Source organism: Pezoporus flaviventris, unplaced genomic scaffold (assembly GCF_033815535.1).
Source record: "Pezoporus flaviventris isolate CSIRO_AGI_PZ_B2104156 unplaced genomic scaffold, CSIRO_AGI_Pfla_v1 ptg000013l, whole genome shotgun sequence".
NCBI classification, from domain to species: Eukaryota; Metazoa; Chordata; class Aves; order Psittaciformes; family Psittacidae; genus Pezoporus; species Pezoporus flaviventris.
The window spans coordinates 6,185,407-6,193,559 of record NW_026892561.1 but is presented as its reverse complement, the minus strand read 5'-3'; positions in this window follow the sequence as shown (position 1 = coordinate 6,193,559).

The window sequence follows — 8,153 nt, the reverse complement described above, 5'->3', positions numbered from 1 at the left end:
CTGCAAACCCTCGCCCCCCGCCCTCACCTCCATGACAGCCGCCAGCGTCCCCCGACTCCGGGACGTGAGCCGAGGGCAGCGCGCATGCGCGCAGCACCGCCCCGAGTGAGCCCGCCCTGTGCGCCGCCATCTTGTATTGCTGCCCGTCGTCCCTTTCTTGGGCAGGCGGAGAGCGCCCGAGGAAGAACCGAAATAACTAACACCGAGTACACGGTGCTCAGGTAATGCCTTCACAGAAAAGACCTTAATGAGTTAAAAAAGCCGCTAAGACTTTCACATCTGAAACCTAAAAACCTAGAACCCCTTAAAACTAAAAACCTAGAGCACAGGAGGGGTGGTAAGGAGAACTTTCAAGAAGCCTCTTTGCTCAGGAAGTTGTGTTTCGCTTTACGAGTTACTGTACTGTCTATGTAATGCCAGCAGCATAATAAATACTTTGGAAGCTGATACCCTTGCTTTTTCTGCTACCTGTGCTCCTCGCAAGTATTTTGCATGCACCCATGGTTTTTCGCAGTGATTTCCCATTTGTGCTCAGCATCAAGTTGGTGCTGATTGACCTCAGCACTTGCTCAGGTGTCAAGGGGAGATTGTCCTTCACCTCTGGCTTCTGAGCAGTGTGGCTACAGCACAGGGGTTTATGGAATCATAAATGAATGGTTTGGGTTGAAAAGGACCTTAAGATCACCTAGTTGCAACCCCCTGCCATGGGCAGGGACACCGCACTAGACCATGTCACCCAAGGCCCTGTGCACCTTCAAGCAGGACAGACTAAGTCTAATCTTTTTAATTATTTTTTTTAATTCCTATTGAATGAGGATTTTAATTTTGCCAGCTTTATCCCTTTTTAGCCTTTTTAGATAGGTTGTATTGCCTGGAAATATATTCGATAGAAAAAAACAATCACGTTTTCTTCTCAGCAAAGACACAAGACACCTGGTCTGCATGATTGCTCCAAGGGAAAAAAGGCTGACTAATAGCAGAAATCATGCTTTGGAGTTTGCAGATGAGTCTCTTCTTTCAGTTTTACAAAGACAAGTTCTGATCTACGTCTCAGGTGTTAAAAAGGCTCAGGAATAGACTGTTACCAGTGCTATTTCCCACGGTAAGGCTGAGCAGGGACGTGGATTCATCTGCAGAGAAGCATCCCCAGCAAGAAATAGGGGTTTATCCGTATCAACTCAGATTGACATTTTATAAAGTTATTCTCAGTTTGGATGACATTTCAGTTCTCCACTCACTGTAATAGACTGAATGAAAAGATGTAAACTTGGTAAGTTTAGAATTCATATTAAAAAATGAAAAAGAAAAGATTTGATTGAAATTAAGTCCAGTAAGAACTCCTGTGAGATACACTCCCTACCTCATTTGTGATATAGTATCTTCTCCATAAGGATTTCAAATGTCAATGGAGATACTTTGTTGGGGAGTGAGAGATGTTCATGCCTCGAGACCGCAAGCTTTGCTGAACTGTGTGCCCACAGATACCAGACAGACGATGATAAACTTTGAAGGAGAACCTGAATATGCCTGAGAAAATCAAATTGCAAGTTGTCAAGTTAGCAGGACTTTAACAGTCACAATATAGATGTTCTAACTCATTTTATTTTGCATTTTTTAAGATCTGGGAATTGGCACACAGCATTACCACATTTCAGCTGGGAGATGGTAACTGCCTCATGACAAAGAGACTGTAGGACTGTGAATGGCAAAGAGATACAGCCCTTCCCACTGTGAAGCACCAGAAACCATCTCCAGGTTGCCATGAAGGAAGAGCAACCTATTTTAGTTACACTGGCCCGAAAGTTTCAACTCTGCTGCTGCCACATATATGTCAATAACTTGTTTTATTTTTCACCCAAAGCTGTTCAATTCCGCTAGTGCTGGCTATTGTTAAAATGGCTCAAGAGAAACACCAAATTCAGCTTTAACCCGTAAGCATCCTAGCACCATATGGTTTCAGTCTGGACATGCAGGTTGGTACCCACAACTCTCAAAGCAGCAAGCTTAGCAAACCTAAAGCAAGTTAAGACACAGTGCTACCTGCTCTTGTTGCCTTCTCTGCCGAGGGGCCAGGAAGATGAACCACAGTTTGAGAGAGCTGCCAGTTCCTCATCAGGGATCAAAGGAAACAGCTCAGAAGCAGAGCAGTGCCTGAGATAGCTGAAGTCTGCAGGTCTCAGGATAGGATGGGGCTAGTGAATCAATGATGTCTTTGTGGTCTTCTCTCCCAGGATGAAAGCATGTTTTGTTCTTTCCACCAAGCTGGCATGGGAGAGCATCTCCTATAAACAGCAGAAGCATTGAAGCCTGGTTTCCTGGGGATGGACTCGTGTGCATGGTGGTGCAGTGCTCTGAAGATTTCTCTACTCCCAGCAGCTCTTTCCTACATGAATGGTGGCCCATCCAAGTTGAGGATTCTCCCGTTTCCCTCTCCCCTTAAGGAAAGCATTAGTAGTCTTTGCTTTCCCTTAGCTGCCTGCCTATTTCCACAGTACATCAAAACCTTTTATCCTTGAAGGGTTCAGAACTTACTTCTGAACATCTTCCCATGTAGACCTCCACTTGAACAGAAGTAAAGGGTAGTTTGCAAGAGTAGCTCAAATCCGTGCAAGCACATTTGGACTCTCAACGTCTAGGACTGGATCAGTTCAGGGAAGATTATCTCAAAGTTCTGCAGCATGTTTTCAAGTTGAATTCATCACGGTTTTTCATTCCTGTCCTTTGCTTCTTATTACACCTTTCTCCAATGGGTTAAAGGGCTTTTACACCACTCAGTATCCTCTGCCTGTGAAAAGCAGGCATCCATTCTTAAAGCAAATTCTGTATATCTGGATCCTTGTTTTTCTGTCCTTTTGTTACTTGCAAGATAATCCAGCTGGACAACATTTAACTAGAGGGCAAATCTTAAGTTTCAGTCTAGCCTGTTATAAAGCAGGAGTGAAAAGAAAAATACCATTTTGATTTTCATTTTGTTGTTTTTCCATAGAATATGTGTGGTATTTCTGGGAAATGGTTATGCTAATATTTCAGGGCTAAGTCCCATGAAAAATGAAGAAGAAAGCACCTCCTCAAACACTATAATAGGGTTATTAAACACAGTAAAATGCGCAGTTCTTCCATATGACTTTTCCTTTCAGTTTTTAATAGCTTTTTAGGTACATGTCTGCATTTCATCCATGCAGCACACAGCAGAGAAGATAAGGAGCCATCTATGCTGGCTGTTAGGCAAATAAGGAGTAATTACCAAAGCTAGTTTTGATTTAGCAGTGTTACAATTGGATCACAGTATTTTTGCCTATTTTTTACTACTAAAATGATCGCAAGACATGACTAGAATTATTTCTCATCTGCCCACAGCCAGGCACCTAAATCTATATTTAAGCACCTGCAATCTAGTCTAGGCTGATTTTCAGGACATAAAGCATGTACTGTTCCCTCTGCTGTTCAAGGAATTTGTTTCAGGCTCAGTTTCTCCGAAAATTATACTTCTTATTTAGGTCATTAAACCCAGAGGCAGGTTTATGCGATCACATTTGCCAAGACCACACTTCTGGGTCATTCTTTTGTTGTGAATGTCCCTTCTCTACCCCCACTTCTTCCCAAAAAAAAACCAAGAAAAAAAAGGAAAAGAAAGAGAAAATACCGATTCTTACAGGAAGCCTTATGATTCATGTGGGTAGGGTTGTCTCTCTCTACCCCTAGAGACCCTGTTTCAGTGTTCCATCTGGCAAAGCTGTTTACAGCAGGGGACAAGGAAAACTCAAAATGGACATTAAAAGTGTCTGTATGGATGTGAATGTCAGGCTGAAACCTGCTTTTCCTGTAGCCAGACCCATGAGGAGTACTCACACCTTCACAGAGTTCCACCCCACTGGGACAGAGATCCTGAACTGACTATATAATGGAAAGCCCAGGTAATGTGGGACTTGGAAGTTGTGCAGTGTGCTGAAGATCAAAAAACCAAACCTGCTGGAACCAAGCAGAAAAATGCTTCTGCCCACTGTACAAGCTGATCATTAGAGGCTGTTACTGCGTCCCCCTGAACTATCCCATTTATCTCTAACAGCTGTTCAGTAGCAGCAGTGATTTCTGATAGTCCAGATTGCTTTCCATCCTTGACAGTGCCTTGTTTTTCAGCTGGACTTGGCAGAACCATTACATCATAGAATCATTGTATTTGGGTTGGAAGGGACTTTAAAGCTCGTACACTTCCAATCCCCCTGCCATGGGCAGGGACACCTTCCACTAGACAAGGTTGCGCCAAACCCTGTCCAACCTGGCCTTGAACACTGCCAGGGATAGGGCAGCCACAGCTTCTCTGGGCAACCTGTGCCAGCGCCTCAGCACCCTCAGATTACAAATCCTTCTAGTCCATTTCCTATGGTGTCCTTCTTAGGAGAGCAAGTGGAAATGCAGACTCTGTGCTATCCCAAATGCTAGGCCCCGGGCATTGCAATTAGGCAGTGGAGACACATGGGCTGTGTCCAGGTAGTCTAACTTAAGTATTACAACTTGGTACTGATTGTTAGGTGGAGCCTATACCTGCATTGTCAATGCAAAATTAACAAGAAGGTTGAGATCTGGTGATGTTAACATGATGTTACACGTGGTGTTTTGATGATATATTCTTATTAAAATGAACAGGACTAAGCTGTCTCATGCCCTTGGGTTCCTCGGGATATTACCCAGATGAGTAACAGCCTTGCTGGCCAAAGTTCTGGATGCTGCAGTTTTACCCTATGACACTGTCCGTGCTACATCTATGTGCACAGTCTAGAGATTTAGAAAGTACTTGCACATGGATTAAACAAAAGCCTTGGGGCCAGGGGTATGCAGAACTCTCAGAAAATCCATTTGGAAAGCAAGGGTTGATACCCTTATCCCACCCAACTGATTTCCACAGACATGAGAGGTGCTGCTATGCAAGCGTGTAGCACCAAAGAGGGAGGCTCTTGGAGTTTTCTGTTACAAGCTTGTGCAGAAGGGCCTTTTTTTTAATCCTCCTATTTCTACGGGCTGCTTACAAGACAGTGTAATATAAGAATGTCTGTGAGTTTTAATGGATTTAGAAGTCATAGCACAAAAGGGTGTCTTGGGAGGAAATTGCTGTAACAGCTAGGAACAGAAGTGGGAAGATGATTTCCTCCTGAGTGGTGACATTTTCATTTTGCTGCAGCCCTGTTATGCTTAGGTATTTATTTTTGCACCAGAGAGCAGTAATATCGAGCAGATTGCAAAGTCAAGCAGGAAGGACTTAGACTGTCCAGTGTTTCCAGCACAGAGAAGACATCAGCCTAGTTCCTAACAAGGCCAGTTATGGGTTACAGAAGCAATCCAAGGACTAAAAAATTCCAAGTCCTCAGAAATGAGCAGTCACCAAAACAGCAGAACATTTTGCCACCACGTCGGAAATCAGAACCATCACATCAGAAATCAAAGCCTTCTATAGCATTACCTCCACCTATATGCAGCTCCCAAAACCAGCACATCCACCTTGTGTACATCTCAGCTCTTACTCCCCCACAGTGCACCTAAGTGTGGAGAATGCTTGCACTACTGGAAAACTGCAAGATGAGTAAGACCCAAAGGAGGTAGATCATGAGTGCAGGGCTGGTCATGGCCTCCAGCCCAGGATGCCTACAGCAAGTTGTCCTGAGACTGTCAGCTCTTACCTATGCTCACCTGACAGCCACATGAACGGATGGCAAAATGCTTACCTTAGTCCATCATTAGGGCATAGCCCAGAGCAACTGGTAACTCACCCAGTGGATATGAAATATTAAATGACAAAAGAGACGTCTGTTCCAGTATGGCAACTCCTAAGTAGTACACCTTCATTAAAGTTAATAAAATAGCTGCTGGAGGATTTACTCAGATGGTGGTGAAGTTTATGCTTCTAACAGAGGCTGAAGTCATAAAACGATCCTGAAAATATGGATCCTCTTTATACTCATGATTACTCTTCCCAGCAGGAGGGTGTTAAATGCATACCACCACTTGCTGAGTACAGAGCAACCCTGTGCCCCAGCAGACAGCACCTGGACCCAGCTGTTCTGCAAGAGGAACCCTACAATCCAGGGTTCCTGCAAAGTCCCAGATTTCCTTCAAGATTTCCACCAAAACACATGATTTGGGAGAAAAAGTGCCAGATATTTTTAAGAAGCAGCAGTCGTGGAGCTGCTGAACTCATGATGCAGTGGGTGTCATCTGAACACTGCTTTCCCAGTTATCCTCCTTGCTGCTGAGGAACCTGGCCCCAGCAGTGAGCCAGCTTGGAAGGAGGGAAGGTTGGGTGAGCTCAGACACTGGAAGAGAGCAGAGACCCTGGGTTAGTCAAAGTGTGGCCAGCACTAAGTGACTACAACAGGTGGTGAGTCCTGCCCAAAGGATTTCAGGAGCAGATGCCATCACCCAGTATCCCAAAACATCAAAGTAAGGTACCTCATTGGAGTTGAGTGGATGGTGTTTCACTGAGGCTGTGTCCTGGGTTCAGCAGTAGCAGTCATGTTTTTCCTTTGTGTTAACTGGTGCAGTGACTGCTACTGCTGAACCCAGGACAGGCTGTAAAGAAATTTGCAGGCAGATCATGCTGTTGTTTCTCCCACAGCCACCTCTCCGGAAAGAGACTCTCGTGTGAGACCTCATTTGCTTTTGCTGTGTTCTACATTGATGCAGACACACAAGAGTCCCACACTCGCCGCTGGCATTTCAGCTCTGACTCAGGGTCTTTTTTCAGCAGGGAGCTGAATGCCACACTCTTGCTTCATGGTTTTCTTTGACTCTTATGAGTTCTCTGACGTCCTTGGCTGAACCCAAGCCCTCCCCCATCCCTGTGGCACTGGGATAGGAGCCATTATGCTCCACAAAGCCTTTTTTTAACCCAAGGCTATTCCCAAATTCTCCAACATCTGCAGACAGTGCATAGCACAGCATCGCTCCTGTGCCAGCCTCCCTCTGACCTGTGATGGGTGCCACAACCTTTTGTTTAGTCCCAAAGGACACGGTGGCTCCAGAGAAGGGAAGTAAAATCCTGCAGTAGCACATCTGCCCTACATCAGGAGAAAACAGGGATTTTGCAAAGAGAAAAATGAGCCCCAGGCACCTCACAGCCAGCTGAGCAGATGAGTCATTTAGGGAGCTGGCGCTAACAAGAGCTACTTGCATATTTAATGCATCCCAGGTTCCTGCCTGCTTTCAAATTGCTCAGGGATGTTTGTGGAAGCTCTGGGGATGTTGGAACCTCATAGGCACACTTCAGCATCCTGAAGGGAGGAGATGTTTGACTTAGATACTTATCTCAGCACTTTTTGCTTCATAAACTTCTCTGCTGTGCTCAGGCATTAAACTCTCCAGGCTGGGAGGCACTCGGATGAGGACCAGGGGAATAGCTCCGTGTCTTGGAGAAAGACAGAAAGACCTTTCTGGCAGTGAATGATCTCCATGTCTCCCCTTCCAGTACTGCTTCCAGAGTTATTAAAGATGCAGTTTTCACAGCACAATCATGAGCTTTGTTTCCTTGGGTAAACCAGATTAAAAAGAGAAAAAAAGAAAAAAGACCTTTGAAATTCAGTTTTTAATTGCTGCTTGAGATGAGCCTGTGGGATGATCTTTCAGAAATAACAGCTTTCTGTTCTGCAGGAATCTATAGAATCATCATAGAATCATACATATAGAAGCTTCGTGGTGTGGAGGAGGTAAACAGGAAACATTCTCGAAGCAGGAGGGCTGAAATCCTCAGGCATGGGTTTAAAAAATAATCAAAGTTCACCCCCTACTGTAATGCAGTTACCTGGTGGAACTCATTGCTGCAGGACAATGTGGTGGACAAAATAAAAGCAGGCTGCTATGCAAAGGTATTATTCATACCAAGTCTTGTTTATCTGAGGATGGTTAACGCTTCCTCTCTAGGTATGTGTCCCCTGGCTTCACCACACTCTTGGATTATTCTTTTCTATTGCCTGATTTGAATATTCCAAGCCACAGATTGTGACTGTTAGTCACTGTCTTCCACAGCTGAGAAGAGGTTGACTCTGTCATCTTTATACCTCACCCTGAAGTAGCTGTCGGCTGCGGTCAGTTCATCCCTTAGACCCCACTGTCAAGACAGCTTCTTCATAACTCCCAACCTCACCAGCTCCCAGAGGGTCGTGTGC